Genomic DNA, 22,041 nt, shown 5'->3' with positions numbered 1-22,041 from the left:
GGGTCAACGCCAGGCGCTCACCAGAAAACAGCGATGAAGCATGGTGAACGGAGTTGCGTCATGCGCATTACTTTTCCTCCTGCCGGGCAGCCCTTTTCTTTAATTTTGTTTCGTATTGTGATGCTGTTCCAAGCAGAAGCGTTGCATGGCCGCCAGATTTTCGCCAGCAAGCTTCGCTTAGTGTTCTGGTGGACTAATGCAGAAAGGTGCCGTGCTCGACCAGCTGCAAGTAACAAGTTGAAGTCTTGTAAAAGAGAACATTTTATTAGATGGTAGTCCACAGTTGCTTTCCAAGCACTAATAATAATAATAATAATAATAATAATAATAATAATAATAATAATAATAATAATAATAATAATAATAATAATAATAATAATAATAATAATTGGTTTTTAGGGAAGTGAAATGGCGCAGTATCTGTCTCATATATCGTTGGACATCTGAACCGCGCCGTAAGAAAAGGGATAAAGGAGGGGGTGAAGGAAGAAAGGAAGAAAGAGGTGCCGTAGTGGAGGGCTCGGGACTAATTTCCACCATCTGGGGATCTTTAACGGGCACTGACATCGCACAGCACACGGGCGCCTTAGCGTTTTGCCTCCATAAAAACGCAGCCGCCGCGGTCACTCTTCAGAAGACCAGATTTGGTTTCTTTTTGCCGGTAGTTTTATCCTACAAGCTTGATCCCCATATTTTTCATAATCTGCACAGATTTAAAATGAATTTGGTTGTTCGATTCGAACTAAATCTTCTCTTTCATATTGCTCGCGCAAGCGGTGGAACGATCACAAACAAGACGAAACTATTGCGCGGACAGAGGAAAGAGTTCGAATGTTTCACTTCGAAATAAGTGACTATTAAACTCTGCCGCACAAAACGTCATTACACGGCACTTGATTCACAATGCGACGTCAAGCACAGGTTTTTTTTTTTCAGTCATTGCTTGTGGCAAGCAGCATGACGCGTACTCATGCGTGAATCGGTTGTTCATAGTCGGACGGCAAAGTAAGGGCTGCGCAAATTTAAGGGGTAATAAGACAAGATCACCTCGTGTTGCGTGCCTTTGTTCTATTTTGTCTGCTATGCCGCGCGTCTTTAAGCGCGCCGCACGATGGAAACAAGTTTCTTTGGTCAGATAGAACTTTCGTGCGGTCGGAATATGCCAAAATTGAAGAAAAAAATAGGCTAATTAATATGCAAAACATGGAGTATATTCAATATTCAATATTTTTTTACTCCTCGCTTCTGGGTTGCGGTGTGGCGCGTGAAAATAACCGTAGCAAACTTGCGTGTATGTCGTTGATGGCAACAGTTCTGGCGCAACAAGGGAAATCGCTTTTGCGCGCTTGGTTTCTGGCGCTCACTTTTCTCCTTTCCACTCAGCTTACGGCATTTGTCGCCCGCACTGGAACGGATGACGATGATAAATGGCGAGTGAGTGAGTGAGTGAAAAACTTTTGTTGAACATTTGCGTAGTTCGGCGGCAGTAGGTTCCGCGTCGTCTTCATATCAGGCGATCCCGGATACCGTCTTCGCAAGGTCGGGCCTTCATTCCAGGGCTCCGCTGAACCGCGCTGCCTCGTAAGCGTGCTGCACCAGGGTCCTTTGGACCGTGAGTTCGCTGCTGACGAGCCGGCTCTCCCATTGCTCCGCACTTGTGTGTTTGTGTTGGTGGAATTTTATGTTTCGCTCACACTCCCATGTGATGTGGTACAGCGTTGGTACCGCCCCGCACCACGGGCATGTGGCTCTGTATTGTGTCGGAAACATCTTGTTTAGTATGTGTAAATTTGGAAAAATACCCGTCTGCAGTCTGCGCCACCCGGTAGCCTCTTCCTTTGTTAGTGCCTTGTGTGGCGGAGGATATTTATACCTTAAGCCCCTGTATAGGGCCAGGTACTCTGCATACCCCCCGTCGCAGGCTCGGGTGCAAAAGTCGTCCGTAATCCCGCTCGGAAACTCATCGCTCGAGCATGGCCGTCCGCTCTTTCATTTCCCTTAATACCTGCATGTCCGGGTATCCAAACCAAGCTGTGTATGTGTTTTGTGTCTGAGACACGCGCTTTTCTGAGTATGTTCATGGCTGCGGCACCTATCCTTCCCCTAGTGTAGTTCCTACATGCCTCTTTCGAGTCTGTAAGTATGTTTAGAGATTTGTTTCCCTGGGAGCCGCAAGCGACCGCTAGAGCTATGGCAACCTCCTTGGCTTCTGTTGCGTCCGCAGCCTCTGCCGCTGCACAGGTGATCAGTTCTCCCTGGTGGTCGACTACTACAGCCGCGGCCGTGCGCTTCCTATCCATCAGGTACAGCGCCGCGTCCGTGAAGACCATGTTTTCCAGGTTGGCTAAGCCTCGCTCGATATACTCGGCTCTTGCTTTCCGTCTTCCTTCGTGCAGGTTCGGATCCATGTTCCTGGGCAGGGGTGCGACCCGAATGGCTTTTCTAATTCCATCCGGGACGTCCCTGTACCTGTCAATTCGCTCTTGTGTTTCCACCCCTATTCTTTTAAGCAGTTCCCGGCCTGTTGGCGTGCCTCGGAGTCTCGTATACTGTGCCCTGATTTGGGCCTCCCTCAGCTCTTGGAAGGTGTTACTAACCCTTGCTGGAGTAGTTTCTCGTTCGGTGTGTTCCTAGGTAGACGCAGGGCGGTGTTATATGCCTTCCTTAATATTACATCTATCTGTTCCATGTCGGCTTTGGTTGGTATCTGGTAGGGCAGTGAATAGGTGACTCGGCTGACTATCAGGCTGCTCACGAGTCTGAGCGTGTCTTCCTCTTTCATGCCGTACCGCCTATGCGAGACTCTGCTGATCATTCTTTCTACCTGCTCTGCTGCTTTACTTATTAGGCTGATGGTGTGGCTGCATTTCCTGCTTCTTTGCAGCCACATACCTAGCACCCTTATCATGTCTTTTTCTGGGATCCTCTGCCCTTCCAGGTAGACTTCCAGCTCCGCTTTAGTAGGATGTCTTCCGACTCTCAGCAGCTCCGATTTCTCGGTTGAGCATCTGAGGCCTCTTTCTCTGGTGTACTTCTCCACGCACGCGGCTGCTTCCTGTAGTCTGTCCTCCTTCTCCCCAGAGAGCCCTGGGTGACCCATACCGTGACATCGTCGGCATACATCGCGTGTTTTATCCCTGGTATCCTCTCGAGTTGCCGCGCAAGCCCGATCATCGCAACGTTGAATAATATCGGTGAGATGACCGATCCCTGGGGAGTGCCCTTGCATGGTGTGCCGAAAGGGTCGCTTCTAAGGTCTCCAAGCCCGACTGTCGCAGTTCTATCGCTTAAGAAGGCTCTGACATAATTATGGACTCTTCTTCCGCAGTTGGTGTTATTGATTCCCTCCATGATGGCGTTGTGGCTGACATTGTCGAAGGCCCCCTTTATATCGAGGGCCATGACCACGTTTTCCCCTGCTTTTGGCATCGTGGCTAGAACCTCCTCCTTAAGCTGTATTAGGATGTCTTGGGTGGACAGATTCGCTCTAAAACCGTACATGCTATCCGGGTATAACCTTCCTCCTTCCAGATGTGTTTGAATCCTTTTGGTGATTATCATCTCGTAGAGCTTACCTAGACATGGTGTTAAGGAAATGGGCCTGAGGTTTTCGGTCGATAGCTTTTTGCCTGGCTTTGGTATCATAACCACCATTGCGTGCTTCCACTCTGCCGGAACCGTGCCGGATTGCGATGATGATCGATTTTTATGGCGCAAGGGCGACTAGCGCTGAGCGTGGGGTCGGTTGGTCGACTCCCGTCTCCGGGAACATGGCGTGAATATGGGATTAATAGTTTGCTGAGCGCAGGGCTTATAAAGCCAATCATAAAAACGGTGGTTATGGTTCCTACAACCCTGCCCACAAGGCGACAATGTTGAAGGCCATAAAAGTGACTATCTGCGGAAAATGGCGTATAAATAAAGAAGCATGGAATGGTTCAAGTAACGATTTGACCGGAAGCCTCGTTTCACACCCCCTTAATTCCGCAAGGAGTCTGAGGCTCTAGGTGAGACTCGGGACTCAGTCATGCCTTCAGACCTGAGGAACAGAGGGACATTACCAATGGTACGTTATGTGTGGACACAAAAAAATATTACCGGGGATAATAGATGCTAGATAAAAAGTTTGCCGCAGGTAAAAATGGTAAAACACGGTCAAAGTTAAACGTTATATGACAATTTCATAGAATGTGGGTTGCGTTGGAATATGGCTTGTGTACATTTTAGGCATATCTTTTTCCTTATTGTCTAGTGTCGGGCACTTTATGGGGACCTGAAACACACCAAGGATAGCTTCACATGTCGAACACTGAAATTCTAGCGCGCCGTTAATAGGTATTTATGTGTGGGTTATTTTTCGTCCTGCAGTGTATAATCTGCCTAAATGTAGTTGATGGTGTGCTGTTCATTTACTGTCTGTCTGTGCCACTGTTCCTGGCTAAATGAAATGAAAAATAGTTTTTGGAGAAAGGAAATGGCGCAGTATCTGTCTCACATATCGACACCTGAACCGTGCCGTAAGGGAAGGGTTAAAGGAGGGAGTGAGAGAAGAAAGGAATAAAGAGGTGCCGTAGTGGAGGGCTCCGGAATAACTTCGTCCACCTGCGGATCTTTAACGTGCGCTGACATCGCACAACACACGGGCACCTTAGCGTTTCGCCTCCATCGAAACGCAGCCGCCGCGGTCGGGTTCGAACCCGGGAACTCCGGATCAGTAGCCGAGCGCCCTAACCACTGAGCCACTGCGGCGGGTCTGGCACTGAATTCTGTTTTTTTTTCGTATTTGCAGTTTCATGTCCTGGAGCTGCACTGAAAATGAGTGCCCATCAGAGTGCAAGGCTGTTCGCATCGTCTCACCTCCGAAGCTCCTGCCGCCAAGCCACATTATATAAGCTTTACGAATTCAATTCCACCTAATCTCAACTCATCTGAAGAGCGGGTGAATCCCTCTGCCTCCGGTGTAGAGAGGCCAGCACAAAGCGCTCGTGCGGTGCTCTGCAAATGAAAGGAAGCGAAATTTTAAAGCAGGACAGAGTTTCGCAGACAGTGCTTCCGCTCGAGCACCGCCGAATAGGCGCACAAACCGTACAACCACTTTGCCCCTGGCAAAGCAGCTGTGGGCTAAGATTTCACATCATTTGCTCCGCAGCGCACCACTCGAGCGCACCAGACAAGCGTGCTCACCTCTGTACAGTCCTCGAATCTGGAATCGTGATCAAAGGCAAATTATTCACTACTGGTACGTGATCAGATGAGGCTGCTGCGTGACAAGGCTGATAGCTGAAATCACTGTATTTCTGCGCCAGAAACTGCCGCGCAGTCTCCCACGGCTCTGCTGCCTTCGCCCTTACACGAGCAGCAGAAAAGAGCGCGCCTTTGGACTTGAGGACAGAGCGCATAACGCCATTAGGCGAGCAGGCCAACGACTGCGCCGCGCCAAGTCTGCCTAACTGATTAATTATCGAAAGGCATGCCCTTTGTACACCTAGCGCCCAGCTTAATGCCGATCGTGCTGGCTGGAAGCTTACAACACGAAGCGTTCCTGGCGCATTCAGGTCCCGCGTTGGTCTGGCCAGTGGTACAATTAGATATCACGTAGGAGGAGGCTGGTGTCTTGGTAGCTTGGAAACAGAGGAGGGGATGATGGGAGACGCTGTGCGGACAGGGAACGTGAGTACAGTCAGTTAAAAAAATATTACAGACCACTGCTAACTAATTATTGACGCTTTCCCGAGCTACCATTCTCATATCTCACAAGTACCTGCTGCTTTCCAGAGCATTTAAGATGCGGTGTTGCAACCAAGGTAGTGTGTACACATGGATTAATATGCAGCCGTTTTAAACATAAAGTAGCTGTCTTGAGTTGTGCCGTACTCTCCTCAAGTCGTTTGCAGGCCGAAACCTTTAATCGGTGTAGATCGCTCCATGTCCGGCCATAAATCGGAGTCGCCACTCGCGCCCAGTTTATTACTTTTTGTGCCTTCTCCCCCCACGCTCGGCAAAATCCTTTGGAGCACGGATGAGGAAGACGGGGGGGGGGGGGGGGGGGGGGGGGGCACGAGGAATGCGGCGACGGCTATCACGAACATGCATGTCGACTAATTGGCCATCGACGCAGCATCATCATCCATTCGCCGGAACCCCGGAGGTCAAGGCTAACCCTTGTTTGGTCGGAGCCAAGGACGTCCTAGGCCGGCGCGCGGAGTTCCTGGTGGAAGACACAGAAAAGCGCGCCGCCGTTTAGCACCTCGCGCCTGGCGCCTTTCTTCTCGCGCCGTTAGGCGATCGGGCCAGGCCTCAATGGGCATTGCAATAACGCTGGGTCACCGTTACTAACCGGTCGGCGGCGGGAAAAAAAGCGCGCGCGCGCCACTCCGCAGATGCTGCCCGCCTGGAGGCCTGCCAGAGGCACCGTTGCTGGTCTCACATCCGCCCGCGGTTCCCGCGCCGCGCGCCTGGTGCGTTGTTTCCCGCTGCGCTGGCGACAGCCGGTTGCTGACGTCACCTCAGGTGTGCGATCGGGTGTGCTGGGCCCACTGACTGATGCCTCGATCAAGATACGGTGCGATACAGCTTGCATAGGCCGCTTCACTGCGACTGTCTTGTCTCTGTGCGAATAATGACTGGTTGGTACGCTTGTGCTGCGCAGCTCGGGAGTACAATAATGTGCTGAATCAAAGACAAACGAGAAAAAAGCGTGAAGATGAACTCTATCTGCTTGCCTCCCCTTTCCTGTTCCCGTCCTTTTGTGTAGCATTGAACAGCGAAGCGCTTGTTTGCTGAGACGTCATAAAGAGCCCATTCGCGAGCATTTAGCTCCCTGTTTGCATTTCTTGCGCCTAAAAGCTCACAAAAAGCATCCAACTACTCGCACATAAGAAAGAAAGCGAAAGAAACAGACACTGGCTAGACAAGCGTAGCGTAACGTGTTTCGGAGCAAGGCAGCAATGAACAGTCCGAAACCTTTCCGCACAAATTGTACGACGTACTCCCGAGCGAATATGGAAGCAAATATCAGGCTAACTCGGTGCTGTTTTCTGCATTGACGAAGCAAGTCGAACTTATATAGGAAGTGTTTTCTCTCAGACAAGAAGCAGAGTGCAGTATTTGGCCGCCCAAATCTTGGCATATGCCACAGGTATAAGTAAAGGATTGTCGTTTCGAGACATGCTCTTAAGCCATTTTGTAGGCGACTCGCGAAAGGACTCACACAGGAACAGTCTCGGAACGCCCTATTGTGCTTAGTGAAAAAGGAACAACTACCCAACTTTTTGTCCGAAGGCAGGCACCAACTGCATCCAATAATTGCGACTAATTGTGCTGTAAAAAACGCTACACGCGACTTGACTTGCTAACAAACGTAAGTTTCGTGCAGCAACAATAGCGAACAGTATACTATAGTATTTCATTCTTTATTTTTTCTCACAAACACGCCATTTAAAAGAGAATATGTGCCTGTATTTGTCGATTTCAGTACGAAAAGGAAGAATTAAAATAAAACGAACGAGACGCTATGCGCTAACAAAGGAATTACGTTTATTTAATAAAGACTTCAGGATGCATGTGTAAACAGCCTTGGAACAGCAGCCTGGCCGGTTCGAGGTTTAAGTGCTTTGTTATCTTACGCGTGAAGTAGGAGGCGTGGCCCTGCATCATTTTCGTAAGGTTGAGGTCACAGTCAGGTTGAAAAGAAAAAGCGAGAAGGAGGTGACCTTCATAGAGGTCAGGCATAAGACGACCATTCTTTCGCCTTTCCTTTAAAATTTATTCATATGCGTGCATTGTCTTGCGATCTTGAGTGCTGGACGACCGGGTAAACGAAGTATCTCTACTGCGCAAACAAGAAGCAAGGACACAAAGAAAGGAACACAAAACAAGGACCATTTTGTGGTTCTTAATTCTTTGCATTCTTGTTTCTTGTTCGCACTGCGGCCATTTCCTGTAGAGATGAACCAACTTGCCCAAACCATCGCTTTATACAAAATATCATTAGCGTTTTTTGTTGGGAAGTGGAACTGTGGCCCTCAATCAGCAGCTCCTATAATGGCATGTAGATCACCTGCGGCAGAGGTCGAGTCCAAAAGCCGTTCTCTAATTTGTTGTCTTCATGTGGGAACAAAGCAGCGCCGATGGACGGAGAGAGACCACAGGAGTGGCACACGTGCCAGCGCTGTCTTCCATAACTCTCCGCCGTCCTTCGCGCTGTTTTATTCGCCGGATGAAAGTGTCTCGCCCTGCTGGCACCAGTAACCTTCTCTTCTTCAGGGATCTTTCTTCCGCGGTCAAACTATAAGGTTTCCTACACTTTCGCTCAAAATAAGCTGCATGCAGCGCAGGATACATGCGCCGGTCAACAGACCGCAAATCTCCGAATACATTGGGGCGACGATGACGCGATTGTGTAAACGCATCACAGTGTCACAGCGCCGACACGGATGCGTCAGGTCGGTCGCGAGCAGTCGGAAGGGCCTCCAGGCGTGATCACAAACAGTTCCGGTGACAACGTCTGGAGAAGAATCTCGGCTCCTCTGGCTCCATGTTTTCCTCGTTCCTCGATTTGGCTCGCGGCCGCGCGCACACGGGCGGCAGATTCAAGACTCCTACACGTGTGGGGCGCCTGTCTGGTCGCGTATTGTCGGCCAAGCTGACTTCTTGCATGAAGTATCTCGCGCGCTCACCCTCGACTTAAAAACGGCAACTGCTTTCAAATGATGTCGTTTAGGTGTTTGTTCTTGGCCGCTTATAAGCACGAGACGCAAATGGGCAGCCACCTACGGCGCTGGCGGCTTCCGAACGAATTGAAGAGCCGGGGCGAAAGGTCAGGGTTTCGCCCGGTGACGTTTTCCGGGTGGCGGCATCATTCGCCTCCTGCGGCCGTCTCCCCCGCCGCCGCCAAGCGGGCCAAACACAAAAGAAGAGGGGAAACAGGATGACAGCGACCGGCGCGCCGGGACGCTTGACAGAAGTGCAAACGTTCGGGCACCTCTGCTGGGATGCGGCGATGATCCGTGACGAAAGGGTAGGGCTCAGAATAGGCGGCTGAGTGGCCTCTGCCACGCACGCCGGGGTTGGGCGCCCCGATGGCGCTCCCTCGCTGTTGCTGCAACAGCAGGCATGGCGAGCCTCTGGTCGGCGTTCGCCTGTCGAGCTCCAGCCCACGAAAGTGATTTGCCCTACACAAATGCTGCCATGGCGATCGCCTTATCTACCGAGGGTGCAAAAAAAAAGAGAAATGGAAAGAGCCATAGCTGCCTTCCGTTCGGCTGCCAAAGCATAGGCCGCAGTTTAACAGCAACTAGTATAGATGCGCTACAACTTCCTGACATTGCTCGGCGTCACGTGGCTGTGAAGGCGTGGTGCCGCGCTCTTTTTCACTCCTGGCCTTTGCAGCCTAATAGTGCACCCATTATGTCCGTACGGCTCCGTTTGGCGTGATATCATTCGCTTCGCTGACTGGCCGGGGCAAGTAGCGAGATGTCCAGTTCAGTGATCCAGCATAGAAGCATTGTGCCTAAGAAAGGGAAAAGAACCACCGGAGGGCGGTCTACGGTATCCTCAGTGCGCTGGAAACTGTACGACGCTCGATCTCATTTCCTCGCAGGCGCTCACGCCTTGCTTTACACACGTCAAGACATGAAGATTGGCAGCGTATCTAAATCACTCACGCTCGGGAATAAGCGCATATTTCTCTTTTTATCAATCCGAGGGTTTATTAACCGACATATGACGGGTACACACATCCCGGCGGCTCTCTTGACTGAAACCAAGCTCTTGTTATGTTGATCTTGCAGGGGCTTTGTCTATACTTGGCTCCTCTTGGTACGCGGAGGCAACAGGTGGCGGCGCGCTGCAAATTGCCGTGCACCCGTTGGTCACGCTCAGCGACCGATACCGGCCCACGCCCTGCGGCGCGTGGGCCCGCCGGAGGCGAAGCTGCCGCGGGCGAGCAACGGTCACGACGCGCCGCAGCCTCCGGCCGAGCCCCGTTTGCAGTGCAGGCTACGCGTCCCGGACCACTTCCGGGGTCAGGCCGACAGTTTTGCAGCGACCGCGCACGACCAGCTGCGTCGGTCGGGACGTCCGTTTCCGGTCCGGCCGGCACTCACCTTTCACGAAACGGCGCCAGGGAGCGGCCGGGAACCCGAAACAACCGCGGCCGTCCATCCCCGACGCACATTATGGAACAAAGATTCTGCAAACAGGGCTCCTCCATACAGCCGCGCAATGTGTCTCCTGCTTGGCGAGTAAATCGCGGGACCGTGCCGGGTTGGTTGCCACTCGGGTAAGGTGCACCATACGGTTAATACGGCGTTTATCTGAAGCTCTTCCGTCGCCGGGCCCTGAGAGGAAATTTTGCCAATGGCGAGCATACTAGATATTTATAATATATCTCAGAAATCGCTGATAGCTTTTCGTCAATTTGCTTATTTGTAAAACAACGGTGTAACATACACACGCGAGAACGCAGCCTATATGACATTACTCCTTGCAATATATATACGGCTGTCCTCAACCAGACCGGCCAAAAAAAGCAATAAAGGTCGAAGTGGCTTCTCTAAAGGGGCACTTCACACAGAATCAGGGTATTAATTTCAGAAACGTGCATCAAGATATTCATTTTCTCCACTTTGTTTCGCTAGCTCTGCGGACATCACAACACCTGGAAAGTCTATTAGCAAGCAGTTAAGCACAACGCTTTATTGCAAAATTTTATCACCGGTCGAAACACAGTTCGGCTCCTAACCACTTAGTTTCAGTGGTGACCATAATATGTCGCAGAACCATTGATACAACAAGAAAGTAGTCTCCTTTGTTTTCTTTTTTTGCCGGAGCAGGTAGGCAGGACGTGGAGTATCCTTGCGTTTCTATTTAGGGCAAATGACGAGGCATGATTCAGCACATTTCTCGAGGCGCCATGCTCCCGGCGCCCCCTCCTCGCGGCTACTCCACGCAAGCCCCCGCGAGGCGTCCGAGACCCTCGAGGAACGGGGTGACAAATGAAGTCCTTTGGGCGCTGACAGGGCCATCTACGAGGAACACGGTAGGAAAACGTGAGAACCGTTACAATGAAGAAACCAGTTCATCTCTCTAGACGTCTGTGTATTGTTACGTTTTCGCTTTCCGGAGCACGGCGCCGGTGAAATGTCTTTCCGGTTGGCTTCAATTTCTTTTCGAGGAAGGACGCGGTTTCAAAGACCGCCCATCACCATTGTTACGCGGCCGGGAAGCCGCGGCTGCAGAGCAGAATGGCCGCCGCTAATCGTGACTCCGTTGACGCAACGCTCGCTCGTTCGCATGCCGACGGCGTAGTTGGCCAAAGAATGGGTTTGGAAAACGAAATCCTGTTTGCAGAGCAGTACGCATCCTGCCGCTACTTATCCGGCACGGAGGGCCTCTAATGTCTGCCCACACGGGAACGTTTGACCGCGGCCCGATTCGCCGGGAAGCTCGAGTTGAAAGCGAAGGAAAGAAGGTAAATGCAGATGAGAAAAAGAAAGCAAAATTACGAGGGAGGCGTTTACGGCGTCGCAACACTAGCCGGCAAGAAAGGGACGGCACAGAGGGAAGCTGCAGGAAGTAGCATGGGATGTTTAACGTGCACCGAAATGCCGACGGGCGACGTCGCTCCGTCAAATTGCGGTCGGCCGGACCGGTGCACGAAAGGGGCGGCCGGCAGGAGCGAAGCCGGGAGACAAATAAGCGACGCTGCCGCGATGCGCAAGTACCGGTTGCACGCGAACCCGAGAGGCGCGCTTCTGTTGGCAGATGAAGGCCATAAATTGAAGGCACTGATTGCGCGTTGCGAGAGAGTCAGCGCTCTTCGAACACTGTTATCGAATTCTAGAAGCGACCGCTGGCTGCAACAGAACCGAGTAGAGCAGGGAGCTCTGTGTTCTACGGTTTTTTTTTTGTACTTGAGTCCTTCAGTGTCTGGACGATTTTCGCTGGTGAGGATCACGCACCTTTGCTCCGCTGGCATATTACCCAGGGAGGATGACGTAACAAATTACGAAGTGCGGACGTGTGCCTGGCGGACTCGCGTAGACGGTGCCCGGAGCCGCACGATCACTGATAGTATCACAAGTGAGAAGGACAGGAGGGATGCTTTTATTCCCTCGTAGTGCTCTTTTTTATTCAGACTTTGCAGTAATTGAGATTTATGCAGAATCAGAACCCATAGTAACTACAGTTATAGTGCCACTGTGATGCTAAAAAAATCTGACTTTGTGGTTTAACATAACACATAAAGTGATTGTGAATTAAAGAAATGATAAAAATCACACCGTATCATAAAAAAACAATAAAGAAACGAAATGGTCACATATTGCATGCGTTCTTAATTTAAGGCAAAACGTATCCTCGTTTTTTTGGTTTTTTCCATGAGGAAAATTTTCACATTCATTTGCATGCGCACTGAAAAATCAGGTATTTTATGCGTTTGCATTACTACTCTCACTTTTGCAAAATCTGTCCGTCTGGCGTTGTGTGACGCCGCCGCCGCTCTCCAGAAGGCCTCCACCCGTTACTACCCACCTTTGCCCACCACCCACCTTTGCCTTATGCCCACCTTCACCGTCCAGAAGCTGCCACCCACCGCCAACTAAGCCACCTTCACCTTAGAGAAATACATCCACATCCACCCTCCAGAAAACCATATCCACCCCCCATCCTCTCACCTCCACCCTCCGTACGCCTCCACCTACGAGAAGCTCACGCAGCATTGGAACGAAACACTGACGGTGAAATACAATTCAAAGACGCAACGGGAAGGCAATCATCACAGAAGCGAAATGTGCAATCAACACAGCTAATACAGATTTATAGCATCACATCGTATGATCACATGTTAATTTTTTCTTTCACCTCTCAAGCGATGAGCATTTGGCAAGCCATTGTCAACGCGTTAAGTTTTATGTGCGGTTGGAAGTGATCTTGGATTTGCGATCCCGCTTTTCTCTTGTTCAGGCTTGTTCCCTTTAATTTATGCCTGAGTCTCACTTGAGACTCTATAAAGTCGAGTGCAATGTGTGGAGTGCTACAGTGCCTCCTAAATCTTGTGGTGGCCAAAGAAAAGAAAGACTTCCTGTAAATGTTGAGAACACAGGAACTAACTAACTAACTAACTAACTAACTAACTAACTAACTAACTAACTAACTAACTAACTAACTAACTAACTAACTAACTAACTAACTAACTAACTAACTAACTAACTAACTAACTAACTAACTAACTAACTAACTAACTAACTAACTAACTAACTAACTAACTAACTAACTAACTAACTAACTAACTAACTAACTAACTAACTAACTAGCTGACTAACTAACTAACTAACTGAGCGACTAACTAACCAACTAAATAACTTTTCAGAGCTCGTTTTGGCAGCTTGAGAGATGCAACAAGAATACTAGTAACGAGAGGTGCTGCTGATCTTAATTACAAATCCTTTAGGGCATTACGAGGAAAGGACATGGAAAACCTGAGCTACTGGAAGGAATAGGCTAATGTATGCGAAATGAATACGGTGCATCTAAAGTAAATAAGGTGTAGAAAATATGATCATAGGGTCCTGCACAACTTCATTGCAACTTCCTTGCTTGCTGCAACGACCGTCGGAATTGCGGGAAAAGCTGACGAAAGAAGAGGAATAAAGGAAGTATCTCGGTCATCTTAGCTGTGATGTCATGTTTTATTACCATACTGCGACACTGCATGGAGTCTAAAATCTAGCCGACCATCTAGTCTTGACGAGGTCAAAATCACCGTGATGCGTTTACTTCGTTGAGGGAGTAAGAGTGGACGGAAGCTGCCTCAACATTTCAGTAACTGTTCTGGCTCAAAGTTCTGGCTTCAGTAACTGTTCTGGCCAGTAAGCGACGAGTCGTCGATGAAGCAAGCGCACACCCATCAGTACGACGTAGAAAGCGCGGCTTCCCCAAAGGAAAGAGTGCAACGGAAGCGAACGCGCTGCAATGCAGTCGAGCCCGGATATATCAAACCCGGATATTTCGAATTATTTGATATATCGAATACACAGATTACCCTCTTGAAAATACCGCGTAAAAGTATAGGAGAGGCGCGTAGTATATCGAAATCAAATTTCGCCTGTCGCTAGAAATATCGAAATTCGCACCGTGCCCCTGCAAGTGGCGCTTCTCCTAACGGTTCCCTCGATAACTTATCGCGTGCGGAGACGTGTCGTATTCGCGGAGTTGGAAAATTGCTGGCAGCGCTAGCACCGCGAAACCACGTGGGGAAGAGAACGTGGGGTGTGTTTACCCCATTATAGTCTGCGGTACTCATTTTCCGCGCCACATCGCTGTCATGCCGTGAAGCCAAACCTAACTGCTAGCTAGCGGCGGCTCGAGACTGGCGTGCTTCGCTCGCCTCGATGGCATATTTATCCCTGCCGTATTTAGCCCTGTATTCCCCTATGAATCACTCATGATACACAGTAGAAAAATGTGAATAATTTACATCTATGCTCACAGAAATACATGAATTGCTAACACAATTGCAGAAATAGTCTTCTACAATGTAATAATCAAAACCAGGCTAAAAGTGTTAGCTACCGGAGAGAATGGTGGAAAATTCGTGAAAAAGCTAACCCTAACGGTGAAAACAGCCTAAAATTTCTGTGATCGTAATGCTGCATTGGCAGGCGATGGAGCTGTTTTGAAGTGCACTTTTGATTGACTGTACGCGCCTGCGTATTGTTGTCTTTAGACCTTCAGAAACAATCTAAATTGACTAAGCGTAATTGTGCTGCAGTAAACTATTACTTAATAAATCTCTCAGTTTTTACATTTCTCCAATTAAGGGGGCATTAGTGGTGAAATTCTAGAAGTTGATAATTTTTAGCCGACATTTTCAATGTCTGAGCGTTACAGGGTTAACAAGACAGAGCATGATACGCGGCAAACTATATATACAAGAAGGAGCACTGTTGAATTACGTGGTATATATACCCTGTGCTCCATCGCGCGGACACAGCGCCGCGGTGCCCGCGGAACGCTATTCGCGGCCGAGAGCGTTTCGTGACCTCAGCGTTTACCGGAAAGTGCGGAAACTTGGCCGCATGACGATGACGAATCATGCCAACTGGGTTTGCGGGCGTCTATGCCGTTGGCTAATATATATTTCGACCGTGACGCGTTCCGCGGGTCGGCCTGAAGACGCTCAGTAGTTTTTTCTATGTTCGTTGTGTTTTACATTCACCCCAGTCGTGAGCGGCACGGAACTCGCGGGCGAGATTATCCGTACGGCCGTGCGCGGTTCTCACGGCTTGTCCATTCGCTTCCAAGCGAGGCGAGCCTGCCGTGCACTCGGTCAGAGGAATTTCATTCGCGGCGCCCAGTGTGGAGCTCGTGCTCGAACCCGGTATAGACCGGTTTCACGATTAGAAGCACACGCGCGCTGGTTACGTGTGCCTCTTCATTGACAGGTGGGGTCATTGCTGGCAGCTGCGCGAGAATATAGACGGGCGCTACTTGCAACACTCCGACCGGATTGCGGATGGCGAGAGGAACCGCACGGGTGCGACCTCGCTCACTTAGCGCGTGTAATCGGTGTCAACTCCAGTGTGGCATGGCATGACTCTATCTCATAGGAGCCGCGCAGTGTCGCGGAAGTTAGGTCTGCTGCCGAAAGTTCAGCTGCAGGAGGATCGAGGGAAAGGGGTAGAGAGGAAGTGAATTCGGAAAGCTGCGCGCACGTGGGAACTGTTCGTGATTGGCTCGCGCCCGCAAGCTGGCTGATCACGGGAGCCGAATGCTCTGTAGCCACGGCACCGGGCCTTTCTTATGGGTGCGAACACTCCGCGAATCCAGCCACATAGTTTCTTAGGCAAGTTGTCGTTTCTGCGTCGATGCAAAGTTTTAGTGAGGTATATCATAAATAACCGCGACCCCCCCCCCCCCCCCCCCCCCCCCCGCGCGCGCGCCAACAGCATCGAAAAAGAGGAAGCTATGCCACTGTGCGGGGTGTTCCAGCTAAGTTTTAAAGCCAGAACTACAAACCGCCGTTCGGAGGATTCCCCGACATAGTATTGTGTCGTTGTAAATGGTAGAATGAGCAATTGTGTTTTGCAGGCTTAATCAGGAAATTAAAATTACAATGTTTACAGCGCACACAAACTACAGAGCTATAATATACATCTCTTAACGCCTAGCGTTGAATCGAAAACGTAATGTGAAATCGCGAGCAAAAGCATAGGCCAAGTATTCGTTACAGGTTTTTATGGATGAAGTGAGACGTGTGAGCCCATCTGGTGTGATAAAGAAGGAACCTGGCGTCAACAAAATACATTAATGCCTCTTGTCATATAGATAATCTCGTCTACGTTCTGTTTCCGCACAATAATAGTTATTAGGCAGACAAAATCAGTCCACGACTGATATTATCTCGGCATAAAGAACTGCAATTTTGTCTGCAACTTGCGGCTGCCACGTAGGCAGGGACGACAAAGACCCCAAGGATGATATTAGCTATAAAAATGTGGGGCTCACAGCCACCAAAAAGGAAGACCTCTTTAGCGTGAAAGCGGAAAAAAATAAGAGCCGAAGCCTGCTCAGGTTCTTCCGTATTCTACATGGGAAATGTTCAAACTGAAAAAAAAAAATGTAACCCACAAGTCAGAGCACGACACGCGTGGCGTACTAGAGAAAATTTCCCACGTTGTTACAGCCTTCATTTAGGAGTTGCCAGGTGTAAATACTGAAGTAACTCAGGATAGCGATCGCGTATGCTGCAGTGGAGGCGATGGTGCCCATATCGTGTCGACGTCGCTCTCGGGGAGCGCCCTAAAACACTCCGATTTGCAGTGCCGACGCCCACGGCGCACGCATCCATACAGGGGAGGCGCACGGCTGTCAGGCCATGCCGTCCGCGGACCCTGCAGTGCACCAAGTGCGCCGGTCTGGGCCATGCAACCGCGGCCTGCTGCGCTCCATCGCGTTGCACCTGCTGTGGAGGCATTAACTGCGGCTGTCGCCATGCGGCCGCGGACCCTACCTGCCCGCAATGGCAGCGCGAGCGGCAGGTCGCGGCATTGCTGGCCACTTCCGCGGTGCCCCATCCAGGCGGGCTGTGCAGGCCGTGGTCCACGCCGAGACGGCGCCCCCGGTTCCGCATGCAGCAGTAGCCCCGACAGCAGCACAGCAGCACTATATATATATAGTACAGTTTTATGACATTCCGCCAATCCCTGCTCTTCGTTCTCTCACCCCCCCCCCCCCCCCTTTTTTTTTCTTCTTTCCTCTCTCTGTCCCTTTTATTCCCGCTGGCCGCCGCTCGGGTGCTTCAGGCAACGATAGCAGATGCTGAGGCCAGCAAAAATCTTTTCCTTCCTTTTTGTAATTTACTTCAAAGAAATCACTTGTATAATAATAATAATAATAATAATAATAATAATAATAATAATAATAATAATAATAATAATAATAATAATAATAATAATAATAATAATAATAATAATAATAATAATAATAATAATAATAATAATAATAATAATAATAATAATAATGTGCCCGAGAAAAGTGGAAGCTGACGCTATCTAGGGCTAGAAACAGCCAGCAAGCGCGATCTCGTAAGCCGTGATCTGTATAGCATCAAGAATGGAACAAACTGTAGCTATACTCACACTCATTATATTCCCCTGAAAATAACTGCCGACAGCTGCTATTCGGGCGGTAACGATTTGCACTGTATGCGTGCCTGTATACGCGGCCGAAACGTGCCTTCGGCAGGCGCCGGAGTGCGTTCCGCACCCAAGCGTGACGGGCGCGCTGCTGTCGGCAAGCGAGGCGAATCTTGTGACAGAAGGGTTCGAAGTCCGCTCGTGGCATGCCTTACCTGCGGACCGGGCGGCCGCTTGGGCGTCGACGGCAACCTGCTGGGATGCGGCATTCGCCCGCAGGTGCGCCGCGCGCATTTGCCGGGCCTCGAGGCGATCGGGACACACCCGCGTAATTGGCTTCGCCGACCGCCCGAGCGTCGCGTTGCTGTCATCGAGTTCGACTCGCGTGAACATGGCTGCTCTTCACGGAGCTTCTCTTTCCTGAGGCACAGTGCAGGCGTTTGCCCCTTTTGTGCACCTCGCCGCACACAGTGCGTCGATTGGGGCCGCTCGATGTGACGACGCCCGCGGATCTAGACCGTTCTAGAATATTCCTGACGCATAATGGCACACACGCACGCCCGGAGGAGCACGAACACGCGAGGCGTAATGCTTGCGCCGTCCGTGCCAAAGAATGAAGGCGCAGTAAGAGAAGACGGCGATGAAGGCTCATTCGGTGTGGAGAACGACGGATGGGCTAAGTTGTGGCCATTTCGAGCTCATTACGGCTACGGAACTGCCCGTAAATGAGGGATGATTAAGCGAAATCAATAACGACAGTGGTGCCCTTCACTGCGATGCAGGGTCTGTATATGCGGCGAAGGCCAGAGCGAACGCGGCGAGACGGTGTGATCAGTTTCGATATGCACGACTTTCAGTAGAAGGAAGGCTTAAAATAAACTGCACATCTCCAACAGAAAACTTTAATTTTAACCCAACGTTTCGAAGCCGACTCGGCTCCTTCATCAAGGGTGACTGAGGGCAGTAGCTAGCGTCTCTAAGAATGGAGGGGGGGGGGGGCGGGTGGGGGGGGGGTTGTGCGGTAGCCGGTGTGTCCGCGGAGTGTGTCGGTTTCAGCAAAGGTGCAAACGAGATTGACAGAGCCTGGATGAAAGGTATGGCACGAAGCATGACACAAGTTGCGATGACAATAAATAAAAAATAAGAGATTTGATTTGAAAATTATAGACATGTGCATGATGAGGCACACGAGCGCTCGAGTGCCCCCTGCCTTTTTCGTGCACGTGCCTAGTGTTGTTCTATCATTTTTAAACCATGTCGCACCAACCTGCCTGAACTGCCATCAAGTAACATTTCATCACAAAGCAAAATAGCGCCAACTTCACAAATCACACAGAAAGGGAAGACGAGACACAGCGCCAGTGCCTCGTCTTTCCTTTCTGTGTCCTTTGTGAAATTTTCGGTGTTTGATTTCGTGATGAACAACCAACTAGCTCGAGAGGTGCTATCCAGCATTTCATGCTAACGCCGGATTTCATATTCGGGACAGGATCTCTTTTCTTGCGCGGTTATCAACATTCGTGATCCACCGGGCCCTCGAAATCACCATCGAAGCCGTTTAATTTAGGCTGACACTGAGGTTATTTCCCCCTCCACCACCTCTTCCATATTAATATTTGATGTTTGGCTCTGACAGCTCCCGTTGGTGACAGCAGATCTGTTGAAGGACGGTGTGGAGATTGTACTACAAAACTAGCCACCTTGTATACGCAATGCCTTATGATCTCGAGCATACTGGAAGCTTGGAAGAACGCTAACATCATCTTAATCTGTCAGAATGGGAACGTCAAGGACAAGAAATTTCAGATCGATCAGCTCACTGTCATTTGCCTACAACGTATTTACTAAGGTAATCGCTAATAGAGTAAGGACAAACTTAGACTTAACCAAATGATCACCAGGATTTTGTAAAGGCTTCTTTTTTATTTCGTATGACCATATTCAAACGGTCAATCAGGTGATAGATAAATGCGCAGAATATTGCCACAGTACGAGCCCATCCAGTGGCGCCGTACCGCGGCCGAACTGTTTCAGCTGGGACTTGCCATGCCTTGGGCATTCTAGGGGCAAGAGGTTTGTCATCTTCCTCGCTCGAGCTCAACGCTGTCTTGCATGCCCAGCGCGTCTAATTAAAACCTGTTCTGTGTGCTTCAACCGTTTGTCGGTGACATATTTGGTGGAGGTGCTGGGTGGCGTCCCATGTACGCTGCCTACGAGGACACTCTTCACGCCTCTTCACAACGCGTGGACTCAACACCATCCACAAGGCCAGCCGCCGTCTGCGAGGCCTACAACCGGAGCTCGGCCGCGGTACGGCGCCACTGGATGGGTTCGTACTTCCCCTTCGTACCAATCCGTTCGTACCTTCGTACCTTCGTTCGTACCAACCCTTATATATAGCCTTCATAGATTACGAGAAAGCATTTGACTCAGTCGAAACCTCAGTAGTCATGCAGGCATTGCGGAATCAGGGTGTAAAAGAGTCTTGTGTGGAAATACTGGAAGATATCTATAACGACTGCACAGCTTCAATAGTCCTCCATAAAGTTAGCAATAAAATCCCGATAAGGAAGGGTGTCAGGTAGGGAAACACAATTTTGCCAATGATATATACCGCCTGTTTACAGGAGGTACTCAGAGGTCTGGATTGGGAACAGGTGGGAAAAAAGAGTTAATGGAGAATACCTCAGTAATCTGTGATTCGCTGATGACATTATCTTGCCAAGTCACTCAGGGGATGAAGGGGATACCAAGAGAAGGTAAGCGTTGCAGGGGGGGGGGGAATAGTTAGGTGGGCGGATTTGATTCGAAGTAGTTTGCGGGGATAAGGTGGCCGCGGCTGGCACAGGACAGGGTTAATTGCGGAGAGAGGGCAGAGGCCTTTGTCGTGCAGTGGGCGTATAGTCAGGCTGATAATGATTATGATTATGGTGATGATTTGTTTTCTCGAACGATGATCTCGTCTGTCCGTAACTCTGAAGAACCGATCCCGACGCGACGGTTCTGCTGCGAGAAAATAGGTAGCTCCCGGCAGCATCGCGGCAACTATCCCCTCTCCTGAGGTTGGTCACCGCGGTATTCGACCGGTGTGTGTGACATTCCGGCGACGGCATCTCCCTCTCCATGGGATACTCTTTTTTGGGGTGGATTTTATGGTGCATTCGCCGGTAAGTTTATCCGTCCCAAACACAGGGTAAAAACGCTGGTCTGCAACTGGATTCTGCTCAGCCTTGAAATGCTCGCGCCATGTGACACCCTGAAAGCGCAGCTGGTTCAGCGTGTTTACACTACATCGAAGGCTGCTTCATTGAAGAAGTTTCGCCGAGTGGTACTTTGTATGAGTGCTAAACGGCCAGTGTAAGTTTTTGAGCAGATTACAACCGCTGTACTACAGATAAGGTCCAATGCTTGCAAGCTGGTTTATAAACACCGGTAGGCTTCAACTCGCACCGGTGGGTTGAGCTTGTAACAGGACAAAATATGTGTGATTATAGGTGCCGAAGATTTGCCGTAGGTCGGCTGCGTCTTACCTGTAGACCAGCTTCAGTTAGATAGGTTAGTTAACGGAAAAGCTGAGGGAGTAAGAATAAAGATGAACCTGATGGAAAAAGAAAATGAGCAGAAATTAATTACTAAACGCAAAGTAGGCGGGCGACGACGGTGTTTCTCATGACACAAACGCAAGCAATCTGGTGAAGAGGCCGTCAACTAAACTAATATGTTATGGATACAAAACACGCATTTCGGGACAATGGTTTCATAGGAAGCCCGGCAATAATTAAATTAGTTATTATTACCTAAAACTCTACCGCGTAATGCCATTTTCCGAAAGCATTGTGAGAGCAAGGTAATCTGCTTGATTATGCGCTTAGAACCAGAGATCGGTATTTCGCTGCTGCGCTTCAATCTTTGAAAAGTGCCATTTAAATGCTTGTGCTGTATCGTTCAACGTGGCCGGGCGCGCACGCCTGAAGTTGTTCGGATATTGCACTCCGAGGGACACTGATTAAAATAGGTCTACGAACGTAGTTAAGCTTTCTATCATTCCGCGTCAATGAATAACTCTCTTTCAGGATTTTAGTGGCGGGATTCTTCGTTTCGGAGACGTTCCAGGCAGCAGACAGAAAACGAAAGCCTTGTTTGTAAATTTTCTTGTGTGAGAAAAACGCAGTTCTAGCAGACACAGAAAAATATGAAATAAAAAAAAAAGGTTGAGTATATTTTTATCGCAGCCCACACCATAACCCTGTTTCATCCGTGCCGCTGGTAGAACCCCCAAAGTGTACTTCGCCCTGCAATAATGAATAAAAAATACAGGCCCTCTTTGTACCGGCCCGAGTCGTTGCAGTGCCCTAGTGTTAGTGCGCGCGCGTGTTGAATTTGCGGGCTTCCCGCAACCGCA

The sequence above is a fragment of the Amblyomma americanum genome, chromosome 1, assembly GCF_052857255.1.
Source record: "Amblyomma americanum isolate KBUSLIRL-KWMA chromosome 1, ASM5285725v1, whole genome shotgun sequence".
In the NCBI taxonomy this organism is placed as follows: domain Eukaryota; kingdom Metazoa; phylum Arthropoda; class Arachnida; order Ixodida; family Ixodidae; genus Amblyomma; species Amblyomma americanum.
This window is presented reverse-complemented; position numbering follows the sequence as displayed.